The sequence below is a fragment of the Osmerus mordax genome, chromosome 20 (genome assembly GCF_038355195.1).
Source record: "Osmerus mordax isolate fOsmMor3 chromosome 20, fOsmMor3.pri, whole genome shotgun sequence".
Classification (NCBI taxonomy): Eukaryota; Metazoa; Chordata; class Actinopteri; order Osmeriformes; family Osmeridae; genus Osmerus; species Osmerus mordax.
In genome coordinates this window covers 6,912,655-6,929,960 of record NC_090069.1, presented here as the reverse complement: position 1 = coordinate 6,929,960, position 17,306 = coordinate 6,912,655, and the positions used below count along the sequence as shown (strand labels likewise).

Here is a 17,306-nt window from a genome sequence, read left to right as displayed (position 1 = left end):
AGTACTGCTGGCTTGTCCTTTTTCATCAATGTCCTCAAAAAAGCAGGCTGCAGAGCTACTGTGTCTGTGGGGTGACTGTCTCTGGAGGGCTGGCAGGCAGGGGCAAGCAGGGCCTGCAGGCAGGCAGGCAGGCAGGCCAGCTGGATGAAGCTGTCCTGGGGTCAGGTCTGAAGAGAAGCTGTCCAGCTAGAGAGGGGTAGTCCAGCAAGGGGTCTGTGTGGATCTCACCATCCTCGAGTCTGTTGCATCCTCTGTTGAACTCTGTTGAGCAGGCCTCTGCATGACCCTCCAGACCTGTCAAAGTGAAGAAAGGGTCCATGTCAGTTGTGAAAAATGAAGCTTTTCCCATCTACACTTGATACAAACTTCAGTTTTGACTGTGAAATGCAGTGTCATTACTTGAACTTGAATCCAAATGGGTTGACCTCATGGAGACCCATGGAGTCACTCAAAACACGGGTTCGATTCCAGGCTCTGGCAAGAGTATTTACCTCTAAACTGGTCAATATATACACATCTGACAAAAGACCAGCTCGACCTTTGCTTGTAAACAGTGATTCTGACTGTCAGAGACTTTTAAATAGCCTGACTTACCGAAATTGGCTAAACTAGCCTGGCTAACGTAGGTCGCTTTCTCAGGGCATATGACGAATGAAACAGGCTCGCCTTGAAAAATCAGATATACTGACTATCTTTAGCAGGCCCTTGTCTACAAAAAGCAGTCCTCCCTGACGTTTTTGGAGTAGAATTGAGTGAAATACAAAATTGTTTACACACTGCCAGTGGGCGAGCCGAGCCTGACTCTGAGGCTAACGTCAAAACAATGTAAGCGCCTATGCGGTCTCCCTGCCGCATAGGCTTATTACAAAGACTTTCACGCCCCAAATCACAATTATGAGCCGGCAGGTCTGTGGGGAAGTGCTTTTTCTCCTAAAGGCTGCTCTCCTCGACCTTTTTGATGAACAATTCGCCGAGATGCAAAATGACTCACGAATTAAAAACAGAGAGGAAAAAAGCTAGAGCTACAGTAGCTACTTTTCGAGTTCGGTTTTCCGTCACTTCAGAATCACGATCTAAAAGGTCTAAAAGTGCTAAACCTTCACAATAATTCAAGAGTAGTGTACTTTCACAAACCCAATCATTAATTCTAGCTTAAAATGTGTAAAAACAGGACTTACCGAAAGTGGCTGCCTCAAACACGGCTATTACGGGACTCCAGTTGAAAACAACAATGGCCGCCGAAAAAGAATTTATATTGGTAACGGCGAGCTGCGATTGGAAGCGAAATGAAACAGGGGCTAAAAAACGAGGGTGGGGGCTTGGTCAGCACACAATTTCAAGAAAGCGTGTGTGTCAAGGGAAGGCTGAGTGTGTGAGAATTTGGAGCAGGCGAGGGGAGCAATTAGCCAAGCATGCATGTTTCAAATATTCACTAAAAATCGACTTTTCATCTTACAGTCAACTTTTTCTCAGATTTGTATACTAAACATTCTCAAGAGTCTTCATATGACCTTGTGATTGGATCAGAGTATAAGTTTTTGGCCGGCGGATGTGTAATGCATTATTTTAGCGTTAGCGATAAATTCGATTTGCTTTATATCAATCATTTTTAGAGGTATGAAGTTGCCTTTGCACATGGTAACATGTTGTAGTGTCTTCCACGTGACATACCAAGTTTGGTGTTGATATCTCAAAGATTTGCTTAGATTTGACCAAACGTCCTGTTTGGTTGCTTTGTTGCAGATTTTGATTGGCTCTACCGGACAAACGGTTTTGAAAATCAGAAATCCCTACGATAACTTTTGTGAGGCTCAGTCTGGAGATCATCTATGGAAATTTTGATGAAAATTCGACCAAAAATGTAGGAGGAGTAGCGAAAAAACGTGTTTCCTTAATCTTTATTGTACAGAAAAATCCAATATGGCTGCCGTTATAGCTTCCAGAGGCTTTTTTGTTCCTCATGAGAAATAAGGCATATGTAATGAATTTCAGAATTTTGGGACTTATGGCCTGCAAATGGCATCAATTTGAAAATTGACATATTGGGGCGTGGCCTGTAGCGCCACCTATTGTCTCACATGGCCCATGTTTGGTATGTTAGTTACTAATGGTCTGCAGTTTCAACATGCCAAATTTCACAACTTTTTACGGTACTGGTCTAGGGGCTGCCATTGACTCCCATGGGTAAAACATAATAATAATAATAATACCACCAATAACAATAGGTTTCCTCCTACCGGAGGAACCCTAATAATAGGTTTCCTCCTTACGGAGGAATCCTAAATATGGCTGCAAGCAGCAATGGAGGGGCCAAGCAGTCCAGAGCAGGACATGGCCTCCATAGCACTTGTGCAACAATTAAGTCACAACAACCTGTTGCACTCATCCAACACACCAAGTTTGGTTGAAATATATGTTTGCGTTCAAGAGTACTGAGAGTTCAAAGTTATTTTTCTGGTATAACACTGCAGGCTCCTCTGCTCCTCATGGGAACGATGGAACCCAAGTTTGGTGACAATTGCGCAAATGGTTGCTGAGATATGCTCTTGCGTCTCGTTTGGCGGCTTCGCCACCGCTTTTGATCGTCTCTACCGAACAAACGTTTTTGAAAATTGAAAATCCATCTGATTGCTTTTGTGAAACTGGGTCTAAAGATCATCTTTGCCAAATTTGGTAAACATTGGACAAAAATTGGGGCGTGCAAAAGGTTTTTACACTTTTCCATGAAATCCAAAATGGCGGCCACGTCCAGTCGAATTTTATGAAAAGTTATTAATAGTCAGGCTTGATATCTCACAAGACATCAACAGACAAAGAAATTACTTTATTAAGGTAAACACTTCAACAGTTATTAGCCAAAACACGTTTATGCTTCCGGCCACGCCCCCTTTTAGTCACATGACACAATCTTTCGAGGACATTCTCAGAATAAGGTTCCGAGGCCGCGTACCAAATTTAGTTTCACTGCCTCAAACAACTGCTGAGATATGACTTCACTTCCTGTTTGGTGGCTTTTCTGCTGATTTTGATTGGCTGTCACGGACAAACGGTTGTGGGTATCAAAATGCTCTACCATAACTTTTGTGCGGCTTGGTCTGAAGAGCATATCTGGTAATTTTGAAGAAGATTTGACAAAGATTGTAGGAGGAGTAGGCTTTCAAAGGTTTTTGATACAACCGGAATTAGCGGAAAATCTATATAACCGTAAATTGACCCCATAGGGTGTGTTGAACTCGTCTTGGTCCAGGGAATCCAATGGTACCTCATTTTTGAAAATGGGTCATACGGTTCAAAAGTTGCGTGTGTAAACACAAGTCCAACTTTGACCCATTGGTGGCGCTAGAGTGCCCAAGTATGGGACATGAAACTTTGTGAATTGGACCAGGGGACTGTCCCTAATGAGTGTGCCAAATTTCACAACTTTCGACCAAGCGCTTCTGGGGGCTGCCATTGACACCCATGGCGGAAGAATAATAATAATACTACCAATTACAATAGGTGCCTCGCAGCTTCGCTGCTTGGCCCCTAATAACTAGAGAGGGTACAATTTCTGGGGAAATTGTAGGGTGTGCTTGCTTGCAGAGGGGTCCGTTTTTTAATGACATTTTTACAACTGATATTTCTGTATATTTTATATAAAAAATGCATAGCCTACTTATTATTTATAAAGATTACATAGATTTAAAAGCATATTTTTTTCTGCTTATTTACCACTCAAAATGCAAAGAGTGAAGAGTAGAAGGAAATAGTTGTCTTTCCCCTGCAAGAGGGAATGGTGATCAGCAGCCTCATAGTTGAATCAAAATGAATACATTTGGCAGACCGGGGTAAAAATTACTTAAACGTCATTTTAAGTTTTTCCCTTCTCGTGATATTTTCAGGCATTTAGCCTACTCATATTGCATTCATTCATTAATAAAGAACCCCCTTTGAAGCTTATTCTAACAACGACGTTACCGGCAGTAGCTATCTCAGATGGAATTGCGATTCAAATAGTACCATCTACTAACTGAAAATATGCTCCCAAAAACGTAAATAAGCTTGACATTTATTTAGGGGAAAATCCCTCATTCATAAAAAGCTCAGTGGTAGCGATCATTGTCAGTAACAACGCAAAATGCGATATAGCCCTGTGTGGAGAAGCTGCAGTACTAGACTGTGTTTGTCTTGGTAGCTACCCAGCTAACACAGTTACGTTGCCGCAACGCCATTCGATGACCAAACATACGTTGCCGCAACGTCTTTGGCGACGTCACAAAATCACGCTGCCAGTCCGTAACCGCGACGTCGTGGCAACGTTATTTTCCGACGTTGCCAGTCTGTAACCGCGACCTCCTAGCAACGTAATTTTGTGACGTTGCCAGTCGATAACTGCAACGTTAACTAAGTAACCTATATTTCTCAATTCTACTGCTTATATTGGGGCGGTTCATATGCAGACCTCATTTGCCCAAAATGCTACTTGTTCTTGTATAATAGGCTACATGGTAGCCAACTTTAGGAGGACTATGTTTGTGTGATGTGTAGCCTAACTCCAGCTAATCATAAACAAGGCAGCATTTCCATGTAACATTGTCATTTTATTTCAAACAAAGTGCCAAACAGTGAATTAAAATCTTCTGCCAGTCCCCGCTACAGGTCCTGTCTGTTGGCCCTAACAATGAAACACAAAATAAGTTAGTGTTCTATCAACATAATTGCACGTGTAAAAAGGGGCTATACAAGTCATAAAAAATCACATCTAAAAAAATATACATCATCAAAAGAATATGTGATTCTAGATTTGTGTCACATATCCATGTGAAAGGTTGGATATGGAAGCTGCAATCATGATTCATTCACCTGGCTTGTTTTGAATGGGCTGCCGGGGTGTGTCTCCTCTATGAGGAGCTCCACAGCTTTCTCTCCCAGTTCCGTTTTCCACTTCATCACAGCGTCTGGAATTAGAAGTCATGAACTTATTGTCAGCACCAATATGAACGTTGAACGCTGCGTGTAAGCCATAGTTCATGGCATCTCCAAACACTTACCAGTCTCTTTCGCAACTCCAGCACCTTAAGGCGCTCCTCAAGGTCTTGGAGTTCAGCCTGTGTTTGGGCCACCTGTAGGTCCATCACTGGCACCTCTTCAGTGTGTCTGCCCTGTAGTCGCTTGAATAGGAGAGCCTCTCGCTGGTTCTCCTCCAATGTCTCCATTTTCCGGAGCATAACCTGTAATGTGTCTGTCATTGAAGACAAGTAAAACAAGTTTACAAGAGTTAGCATGATTGGCATACACTGTGGTTCTTCTAGATTAGCTGTAACATTGATGTAAATAACAAATGTTACCTTGAATGGTTGTATACAAAGCATTAGTATGACAACATTTGTTGTTTTGACAAATATGTATCCCCCCGCCACGATCAGAACAACTTAGGTATGCCTTACAATGAGTTGGCAATGCTATTGAGAAGCTTTGAGTATTTTTTTGAGTGTCTTATATTTGCACTTGCCTGGCTGCCAGCTGTTTTCCTGGCTCCCCAATGGGTTCACCTCCACCAGACCAGAGTTGACATCTAGGGGTATGGCATCTGGTGATGCAAAAGTTTTAAGTCATGCTTTTGCTTCAAAACAAAGCCTTTAGGGTTGCCATGGCTCATACAATTATCGTCACTGTTATAAACGGTCATTCATTACTTTACCATCATTTCCCAGGGACACAGTGCTAGGCCGTGTGACGGTGGTAGGATAATCTGTACAGAAATGAAAGTGGAATGTAGTTTATGTACATAGTTTTAGCATATTGCTATTGATATTAAAGGAGTAGCATTGCACATATGTGATCGTTCGAAAGCAGGGCCCCACAGCGTAGCGTCGCACATGTGTGACGCTACGCTGTCCAACCGACTATTTTCCGATAGACAAAAACTATATGACAAACGCTATAGTATGGCTTCAAAATTTACAATTAGTAGGCTAACAAGTAACACTAGCAGGTAGTAGCATTGCTACGAGTATTATGCTAGGTTGCTAGGTAACGGAAGCTAATTAAAGCTACCTAGCTGCCGTTTTGGAAAAATAACTGGTGGAAGCGTCGGAAATATTTAGAACTCACGCATCTAAAGGTTAAAATTAATAAACTTATCCAAAAACATATGTCATGTATAAAGAATATATTGTGCTTATTAAAGTTATGTCTTATGAAACTTAGAAGTGTGCTCAGGCTTAAACATAGGGTCTCACACTGAGTGTGGGAAGCAGGCTGTTCTTTGTGTCTCTATCTCTTCATTTTCAGAAACAACCTTGAAACTGGGTGGAGATGGCACCCGAGCAGGTGGGACGCGTAGGCAAGAACAACTCCCTGATGCACAAGAGAACAAGCTCAACCCTCTTTTCATACTTGTGTTTTAATTGCACTGTATATGATATGCTGGGGCAGGGAAAGACTTCGGACCAGCCCAAACTCTGTTGCGGGTAGGGAAACTTAGACAACCCCAGAGCTCTGTACTTGTTGATTTCCAACTGCTGCATTAAAGCTGATATTATCGGACCTCTGCGACTCCAGACCACTCTTTCTAGAACACAGATTTGTGTCATTGAATACCATCATTACATATTGGAATAGACATTACATTTACATTTATTCATTTAGCAGACGCTTTTATCCAAAGCGACTTCCAAGAGAGACCTTTACAAAGTGCATAGGTCACTGATCATAACAACAAGATAGCCACAAAAACATTGCGAGTAGCCAAAACATGAAGCACACATTGTGAACAACCAAAGTAAGTGCCAAAGGGAAGAACCATAAGAGCATGTAGTTAAACAAGTTACAATTAAACAACATGAACCGCTATAAGTGCAAGTGTACCTGTGGAAAAAAACAAGCAACAATAATAAAAACAATATATCACAGTGAGTACAATTTTTTTTTTTACGTCTCTAAGCAAGAGTCATTGTGATCCTTGAGGAACTAACATCGGGTCAAGCGAACCATTCCTAAGTACCGTTGTACTCCCGGAACAAGTGCGTCTTGAGCCTTTTCTTGAAGGTGGAGAGACAGTCAGTGTCTCTGATGGAGGTGGGGAGTTGATTCCACCACTGGGGGGCCAGACAGGAGAAGAGCTTGTGTTGGGACCGGGCGGTCTTGAGCGGTGGGACCACCAGGCGGTTGTCTGAAGAAGACCGTAGGTGACGGGTGGGGGTGTAAGGCTGCAGGAGAGACTTGATGTAGACGGGTGCAGTCCCGTTCACTGCTCGGAAGGTCAGTACCAGGGTCTTGAATCTGATACGGGCCATGATAGGTAGCCAGTGGAGAGAGATGAGGAGCGGGGTAACATGGGAGCGTCTGGGTAGATTGTAGACCAGGCGGGCCGCTGCGTTCTGAATCCTCTGAAGAGGGCGGGTTGCACATGCTGGGAGACCAGCGAGCAGCGAGTTGCAATAGTCCAACTTGGAGAGGACAAGTGCTTGGACTAGCAGCTGGGTGTAGTGCTCAGACAGATATCTCCTGATCTTCCGGATGTTGTAGAGGGTGAATCTACACGACCGGGAGACTGCAGCAATGTGGGCCGTGAGGGAGAGCTCGTCGTCCATGGTAACCCCAAGGTTCCTGGCAGAGGATGAAGGGGTCACCGTCGCAGATCCCAGGGTGATTGAGAGATCGTGGGAGATGGAGGGTTTAGCCGGGATGATGAGAAGTTCTGTTTTGGCGAGGTTCAGCTGGAGGTGGTGCTCGGTCATCCAGGCGGAGATGTCTGTGAGGCAGGCCTCAATCCTAGCTGAGATCCCCGGATCGGTCGGGGGGGACGACAGCTACAGCTGCGTGTCGTCAGCGTAGCAGTGGTAGGAGAAGCCATGGGAGGTGATGATTGGTCCAAGTGAGGTGGTGTACTGAGAGAAGAGGTCCAGCAGAATGATGACGGATGACCTGGAAGCCGCTCTGGCAGACTGGAGGGCAGTGGTGACTGAAAGGAGGGCAGTCTCTGTGGAGTGGCCAGTCGTGAAGCCCGATTGGTTGGGGTCAAGCCGGTTGTTCTGAGAGATAAAGTTTGACAGTTGGTTAGATACAGCACGTTCAATTGTTTTTGAAAAGAAGGGTAACAGTGATACCGGTCTGTAGTTCTGGAGGACGGCAGGGTTAAGGGAGGGTTTTTTGAGTAGAGGGGTAACTCCAGACTGTTTGAAGGCAGAGGGGAAGGTTCCGGAGGTAAGAGAGGAGTTTAGGACATGGAGAAGAAAAGTTATGATGGAGGGGGAGATGGTTTGAAAGAGAGGGGAGGGGATAGGATCAAGGGTACAGGAGGTGGGGCAATGAGAGAGAATGAGGTCAGAGATCTCTGCCTCAGACGAGAGAAAAAGAGTTTAGACATTTAGTTGGGTCAGTCATGGAGGGTGAGAGGGTAGGAAAGGTGGGTTTAGGGAACCGACTGCTAATGTCGGCGACTTTTTTCTCAAAGAAGGAGGAGAAGTCGTCTGCTGTCAGGGTGGAGGGAGGGGGTGGGGGAGGTGGGTTAAGAAGGGTGGAGAAGGTAGAAAAAAGTTTGTGGGGGTTTGAAACTGAGTTAATTTTGTTCAGAAAGTAGAGGGTTTTAGCACCTGTTATGTGAGAAGAGAAGGATTTGAGGAGGGAGTGATACTTATCAAGGTCCAGACCACCTTTGGACTTGCGCCATCTCCTCTCAGCTGCCCGAAGGGTGGACCGTTCTTCATAAATAACATCTGTAAGCCACGGGCAGGAGGGAGAAGATTGTGCAGGCCTGGTTGACAGGGGACAGAGAGAGTCAAGTGATGCAGTTAAAGTGGTTAACAAGGTGTCGGTGGCAGTGTTAGTGGGGTGGGACGAGAACTCGTCAATGGGGGGGAGGGAGGATGTTACAATAGAGGAGAAATGGGAGGGGGATAGGGAGCGGAGGTTGCGCCGGAAAGTTACAAGGGGAGGGGAGGTAGGAGGAGTTGGAGGGAGAGAGACAGAGAATTGGATAAAGTAGTGATCAGAAATATGCAGTGGGGTTACAGAGGTTAAGTCAGTGATACAGTTACGTGTCAGGATGAGGTCTAGCTGTTTGCCTGCCTTGTGGGTCGCCGGTGTGCTCAGCAGCGTCAGGTCGAAGGAGGTCAGGAGAGATAAGAAGTCGACGGCCTGTGTTCCTTGGAGGTGGATGTTGAAGTCCCCAAGGACTATCAAGGGGGGTTCCATCATCCGGGAGGACGCTGAGGAGCATGTCCAGCTCCTCCACAAAGTCGGCTAGCGGGCCTGGTGGGCGATAAAGAACAATTAAGCATGCTTTGATAGGATCAGTTAGCATCACATAATGGTGTTCAAATGATTTGGGAGTAACAGGGAGTGGTGTGGATGTGTATTTAATATGTGGGGAAAGAAGCAACCCTGTCCCACCACCCCGCCCGGTTGAGCGGGGTGAGTGAGTGAAGGAGTGGTTGACGGAGAGAGCAGCTGGAGTTGCAGTGTTTTCAGGGCGGATCCATGTCTCTGTCAGCGCACGGGCATGAAGAATAGACACAATATTTGAATCTTTCATGTACAAATTGAAAAATTTTGTGACATGATACTTTTATAGACGCCATTGCTGTGCATGCCATGACCGACTGTGATCAAAACGTGATCAGCCACGCTAGCTCCACAGTCTTTGAAAATTCAGGGCTAAATAAGCTATTTTGGGACAAGGTTTTTTCTAACAGTTCTGAACGTTTATTTGCACTGATTCTTCTGTGGGTGATTTGTGAGATGCTAAACTTTGATGTATGCATTTTCAGTATTTCAACATAACTTTCTGGAGGGTTTAACCTATTACCTCGAGGTAGTACCTAAGCTAGAGAAATCATAACGTAAACAATGTGAATCTGATAGCAGATAACCAGGCTAATAGCCTCAATTTCAAACCTATACGTAATAGCATGCCCCATCCAATTTCTGAAAATACGTTTTAAATTTAAAACAATTTCTGTAAAGAAACTCACCTTTGATGTAGCTAATTTCCAGTTGAAATCCAATGCGTAGTCCTACAAGACGGTTGAACCCCTGCAAAATCTCTTCTGAAACCCCAGTTTCAGCAATGCGTTGAAATGGGCATGCGCAAAGTGGGGCAGACTGAGGGGCAGGTTTGCTAAGGAAGAATTGTAATATTCTGTGATGACTTGTCTTTGGAAATGAAACTCTTAAGAGTCGTTTACCTTTTGGTCACATTTAACAATTTTGTATTACAAAATTATTGGAGCACAAATTTGCATTGTGTGTCATACAGCTTTGGTGTGCTGTACAAAGAATGTTTGCTTAATCATGTTACACATCACACATTGATTGCTTTTGTACATGTTTATAGTAAAGAATGAAAGACTAAATTATATTCCAAATTCAGTCTTTTATTTATTAAAGCTATGTTCCTGCATTTGAGAAAATTGATGACCAATGACATGCTGGGGCTGAGCTGCACATGAATTACATACATTGTCTACATTTATACGTGCTGGGTTCAACATTTAATATTGTGTGTGATTGAGATTCATGTAGACTATGGCTACATTACAAAAGTGTCAGAACTGAGAGCAGTCCAGTGTGATCTCCATCTCTGGATAAACCATACTGGATAAACCTCTCTTTCCAAGATGGCGCCGATGATGGCTGCCTCGGTTGCTAGGTCTTGTTTTGTCTGTTAATTCAGTGTTCTGCCAAGATTTCCGGGGTTCTCTAACAAGAGAAGTACTTCTAAACATCAGGACTACAACTCCTGTGGATTTGTTTCCCACTTTTCTGCTTCCAGCGGCAGATTTAGTGGGAATTCTTGCCAGTGCTTAGGCTAGGCTTTGGTCATGCAGTGAAACGCCGTAGAAGGGGAAAGCGGGCGGGAGCGTTAGTTCAGCTTCGCAGACGTGGAATCCGAACAGTGCTTCCAAGTTTTTTCCTCTCCAACGTACGTTCACTGTGCAATACAATGGACGAACTTCAGCTACTGATGGTGAAAAACAGAGACTTTCTTTCATCTTCCGTTTTGTGCTTCACGGAGACATGGCTGTGCGATTTGATCCCGGACACTGCATTACATCTGGCAGGCTTTCAACTCGTGAGAGCTGACCGGGACATTGCACTCTCCGGCAAAACCAAAGGCGGTGGTATTTGTTTCTACATCAACAGTGGCTGGTGTGTAGATGTGACAGTGATTCTGCAACATTGTTCTCCGGATCTGGAATCATTTTTTATAAACTGTAAACCTTTTTACTCGCCACGAGAATTTGCGTCACTCATTTTGGTCGGCGTTTACATGGCACCGGGTCCACAGGTTAAAGAGGCCCAACGCATGCTCGCCGACCAGATTCTGAGTGTGGAGCGAGCAAACCCGGATTCCCTTGTTATCGTACTCGGCGACTTTAACAAAGGTAATCTCAGCCACGAACTCCCTAAATACAGACAATTCATCAAATGCCCAACCAGAGAAGAGAACACTCTGGATCACTGCTACACTACAGTCAGTAGAGCCTACCATGCCGTCCCTCGTGCAGCACTGGGTCACTCTGACCATACCATGGTCCATCTGATTCTCAAAACAGTGGACCAGTGAGGCTATGGAGGATCTGCGGGCGTGCTTGGACTGTACTGACTGGGATATGTTCACGACTGCTACCAATAGTCTGGATGAACTCACAGAGGCTGTGACATCATACATCAGCTTCTGTGAGGTCTGCTGTATTCCAACACGCACCAGGGTGAACTTCAACAACGACAATCCCTGGTTCTCAGCAAAGCTCAGAAGGTTGAGGTCAGAGAAGGAGGAAGCATTTCGGAGTGGGGATAGAGACAGATTCAAGCAGTCTAAGAACAGGTTTAGCAAGGCGGTGAAAGAGGCTAAACGACTGTACTCAGAGAGACTGAAGCTTCGACTCTGCTTCTGTCTGGAGAGGGCTCAGGCAGATCACCAACTACAAGCCCAGAGCCCCCCACTCCACTAACGACTCCCGCCTGGCCAACGACCTGAATGAGTTCTACTGTAGATTTGAAAGACAATTGGACTGTCCTGATCTACCCCTTCCCACCCACGGGGCCTCCTCCCTCACCCCCTCTACAGTGACAACTCTCTCCATTCAGGAGGGTGAAGTTAACAGACTTTTCAAGAGGCAGAACCCCCGCAAAGCAGCTGGGCCGGACTCTGTCTCTCCTGCCACCCTCAAGCACTGCGCTGACCAGCTGTCTCCGGTGTTCACCTACATCTTTAACACCTCCCTGGAGACATGCCATGTGCCAGCCTGTCTCAAGTCCTCCACCATCATCCCTGTGCCCAAAAAGCCAAGGCCAACAGGACTCAATGACTACAGACCCGTCGCCCTGACCTCTGTGGTAATGAAGTGTTTTGAGCGCCTTGTGCTGGCACACCTCAAAGCCATCACAGACCCTTTCCTGGACCCACTGCAGTTTGCCTACAGAGCCAACAGATCTGTGGATGACGCCGTTAACATGGCCCTCCACTTCACCCTACAGCACCTGGACTCCCCAGCATCCTATGCCAGGATCCTGTTTGTGGACTTCAGCTCTGCCTTCAACACCATCATCCCTGCCCTGCTTCAGGACAAGCTCTCCCAGCTGAACGTGCCCGACTCCACCTGCGGGTGGATCACAGACTTCCTGTTTGACAGGAAGCAGTGCGTTAAGCTGGGAACACAAGTCTCTGACTCCCGGTCCATCAGCACCGGATCTCCTCAGGGCTGCATCCTTTCCCCTCTGCTCTTCTCCCTGTACACCAACAGCTGCACCTCCAGTCATCCGTCTGTCAAACTTCTGAAGTTTGCGGACGACACCACACTCATTGGGCTCATCTCTGACGGGGATGAGTCTGACTATAGGTGGGAAGCTGACAACCTGGTGTAGCCAGAACAACTTGGAGCTCAATGCTCTTAAGACAGTGGAGATGGTTGTGGACTTCAGGAAGAATACAGCCCCACTCACCCCCATCACCCTGTGCGACTCCCCAGTCAACACTGTGGAGTCCTTCCGCTTCCTGGGCACCATCCTCTCCCAGGACCTCAAGTGGGAACTGAACATTAGCTCCCTCACCAAAAAAGCACAACAGAGGATGTACTTCCTACGGCAGCTGAAGAAATTCAACCTGCCAAAGACAATGATGGTGCACTTCTACACAGCCATCATTGAGTCCATCCTCACCTCTTCCATCACCATCTGGTACGCTGCTGCCGCTGCCAAGGACAAGAGCAGACTGCAGCGTATCATCCGCACTGCTGAGAAGGTGATCGGCTGCAATCTGCCTACCCTCGAGGACCTGCACACCTCGAGGACCCTGAGGCGTGTAAGGAAGATTGTGGCCGACCCCTCCCACCCTGGTCACTCCCTGTTCCAGCTACTCCCCTCTGGCAGAAGGCTGCGGTCCATCAGGACCAAAACCTCACGCCATAAGAACAGTTTCTTTCCATCTGCTACTGTCCTCTTCAACAAGGCCAAGGACTCCCATTGACATTCATTCACTTATTTAACTATTATAAGATCCGTTGTCCTGCGACCAAAGAGCGACTTAACGGCAACTTAACCCATGGTACCAAAATTAATGTATCCAGCCGACCAAGATACAACGTCACGGCAACGTTGTCCACGGGACCAAAAATAACAGTATCCAACCGACCAAGGTACGACGTTGTGGCAACGTTGTCCACGGGAACAAAAATAACGTAACCAGCCGACCAAGGTACAACGTCGCGGCAACGTTGTCCACGGGACAAAAAAATAACGTAACCAGCCGACCAAGGTACGACGTCGCGGCAACGTTGTCCACGGGACCAAAAATAACGTAACCAGCCAACCAAGGTACTACGTCGCGGCAACGTTGTCCACGGGACCAAAAAATAACGTAACCAGCCGACCAATGTACGACGTTGTGGCAACTTTGCCCACGGGTCTAAAAATAACGTAACCAGCCGACCAAGGTACGACGTCGTGGCAACGTTGTCCATGGGACCAACTGGCAACATTTCCTTTATAACGTTGCTACGACGTTGCCACGACGTTGCCAGAAGGTAACGTCGCGCGTTACCAACTGAGAAATAACGTTGCCGCAACGTCATGTGTTAGCTGGGTAGCGATTGCGTTGGTTGAATTCGAGTTAACGTTCCGTTGTACGGTTTAGGCTGAAATTAACTATTTTCATGAACAGATTGACAAAGTGTAGGCTGTGGCAATGGAGGTCAGATTAGTAGTCACTAGACAGATAGTTTCACCTATTGAAAGACTTTTGATTTAAGTAAGGGTAGTGCCGAACATGTTCTGTCGTCGTTTGACTTCCTAAACAGCTGTGCGGAGATGTTTTTGTTAGCCTAGCTACTAGACTAGTGTGTCTCGCGTACAGCGTTGCAGTGAGCTACACTGGTTTGAAACCACAGGTAATGATAATTTCACCCACAAATTGTTTACTTGTAATCTAATATCATAATAAATCCTACAACGAAAATGTATTTGTGAGGAATGTTTATTTGAACGATTGAAAACAGATGCATCATAGACCACTGTAGTATGTGTTGCCCGGGCAACAGAGGCTAATGTCATGATGCTAATGCTTCAGTGAAATAGTAGACTACCATTTCCGAAAGTAAATGTGGGCCTACTTCCTTAATAATATCAGCTAATATTGTACATTACATTTCACAATTGTGTTTCACATCACAAAGTAAAATGAATAAATAGTTATCACCCTGGCCTCTTTGCTTGTTGCGTTTCTGCAGCTGCCTTGCAGTAAAGCTATAGTTAGCCTAGCTATTCCCCAAGTTAACAGATGCGAAACGAATGTTCTGCTACAGGTAGTCACGCGTGTTTTCGTGACGTTAGTAACGTCAGTGACTGTGGCTAGCAAATTAGCCACCGTTAGCTTCACTTTTCACCACAAAAACGCAATTTCTACTTAAACCATGCAAAGGAACGTAAATAAAAATACAACCAACGCAATCGCTACTAATACGAAACTTTTGACACCTAGGTTGTCTATGTAGTCCAAATATTGACTGATCCTTAGGGGGGCGAATATAAACAATAGTAATAAAAATAATAATAATATATATGTGAGAGAACAAAGGTTGTGCCCTTGCCGAAGGCAAAGCACACCCAATAATATAACTAATAAAAGTAGTGAAACCCTTCTGAGATAAAATTACTTAAATGCTTCGGTAAAAAGGTAGGTTTTAAGCTGTCTTTTAAAAATGTCTAGCGTATTTACTTCCCTAATATTTATGGGTAATTTGTTCCATAGTTTTGGGGCGTAATTGACAAAGGCTGAATCACCAATCTTCTTATGACTGCTTCTGGTGACCTCTATTCTCCTCCTTTGGCTCTCGACGAAGGTGGTCGCATTTTTCTCTCCTCCCCTCCCTGACCTTCCCTGCTTGGCTCCATCTTGTCTTGTCTGTCTCAAGATACTCTCTCATCATCACTCTCCGAAACTAGAAGCATGGAATTAATTAGCTGGTCTCTCAATGCAATTGACACCATCTTCTCGAAGAGAAGCTCGGGTTCAGGGGAACCTACCTGTCCTGACGGGACGTTCGCAGCTGGCTACACGATGGACGCATGGGCGAATTGGCTTGTCGTGTGTTTAGCGACGCTTTCCGTGGAGGACGTTGAAGACATCTTCATATTCGGAACCGTGATTACAGGCTTTCTGCTGTTTGAAATAGGCGCTGGCTTTGTATATCGGAAGATCAAGGAAACGGCTGCGGCCATCAAAAGCCCCGTTTAGGCTGCCCGACATGATTGATGCGCTGGGCAGAGCTGTTGGAGCTCAGACTGTGAATTTACAACACAGTATGGATTACAACAGGGATAAGTTTGCGGCTCTGCAAAGGAAGATGGAGGAGATGGAGACCTTCCTGAAGGGTGGACGTGAAAATTGAGTCGCGGCTACTCGTCAAAACAACTACCCCAATCTTATCCACTTTCGGCCCCGTAACCAGCACAGGTCTTGGCCAAGGCCGTTGCTGGAAAACAACTCCCCTGGAGAGCGCTGAAGCGAGACTACCTTGCTCTTCCCTTCCCCCCCCCCACCGACATCTGTGGTTTGGTCTCTGCCCGGGTCATGACCAAGGATGTCTCCTTGCCAAAACAATCTGCATAGGGAGAATCGGACTGATTGTGGCCTAGGTCAAGGGCGCCAACCCAGACCTACTCACACATTAACTTTCACCTACTACAGATATCACCACCACCCCCCCCCACCCCCATCCAACGCCTTTGCCTGCTTGTTTCCCCAGGGTGGCTGGCGGGTCTGTGTCCAGCGCCTACCATGGCTGCAGGTCCGGATGCTGCTTGTCTACCCCCCCCCCCGCTCCCCGTTGCAAGTCACGTGTTTTTGTAAATGTTGTTGGGCTTATGTGCTGAGGTTTTTGCCTGTTCCCACACTGTACTCCTCTAGGAGCATTGTCTGGGGGTTGCCTTTTTCTCTCCTCCCCTCTCCTCATGTTATGCTGTAACTTTCTAGTTGGCGCCGAAAATGGCTGCCTAGGTAGGCTCTCCTGCCAAAGTAAATTCCTTGTTTGTGCAAACTTTCATGGCGAATAAACACTGATTCTGATTCTAATAGGCCTGCATTTGATGATCGCAGTGTTGTAGCTGGTGTGTAGTTTATAAGGGAGTTAGCAATGTAGCTAGGTCTTTGTCCGTGTAGAGCTTTGTATATGAGGAAAAGGACCTTAAAGTCAATTCTGAAGGTAACGGGGAGCCAGTGTAAAGTAGCTAGGACAGGACTAATGTGTTCTCTCCTTTTAGATTTGGTTAATAATCTAGCTGCAGAATTTTGAATGAGCTGTAGTCTTTCAGTGGTTTTCTTGGGAAGACCAGTGAAAAGTGCGTTACAGTAGTCCAGCCGGCTGGATATGAAAGCATGAATTAACTTCTCTGCATCATTTTGGTTTATGAATGGTCGTACCTTTGCTATATTCCTCAGGTGAAAAAAAGCTGTTTTGGTCACTTTATTAATGTGAGAGTTGAAATTCAAATCTGAGTCCAGGATTACACTGAGACTCGTCACCTCTGGTTTAAGACAGGGGGTTAAGCCTCCTAGATTCTTAGTAAGCATCTTTCTTTTGGACTTGGGGCCACATAGTAGGACTTAGGTTTTGTCTTCATTTAATTTAAGAAAGTTATCATTCATCCATTTGTTTATTGCCAACAGGCAGTTGGTAATGGAATTGATGGCCGTTGCATCGTTGGGTTCAGTGGATATATATAGTTGTGTGTCATCCCCATAGCTATGAAAATCTATGTTATGTTCTCTGATTATGTCGCCGAGTGGTAACATATAAAGAGAAAAAAGTAATGGACCTAAGTTG

General features: G+C 45.6%; 1 long non-coding RNA gene across 1 annotated transcript; it reads right to left on the bottom strand.

The window, feature by feature from the left end:
* Positions 1-5,488: 5,488 nt before the first annotated feature.
* LOC136964424 (uncharacterized) lies at positions 5,489-10,027 on the bottom strand. Its single transcript, XR_010879068.1, has 3 exons — positions 9,957-10,027; positions 5,681-5,731; positions 5,489-5,569 (listed from the first exon to the last, which is right to left on the bottom strand). It is a non-coding gene; the product is annotated as an uncharacterized lncRNA (long non-coding RNA).
* Positions 10,028-17,306: the final 7,279 nt, after the last annotated feature.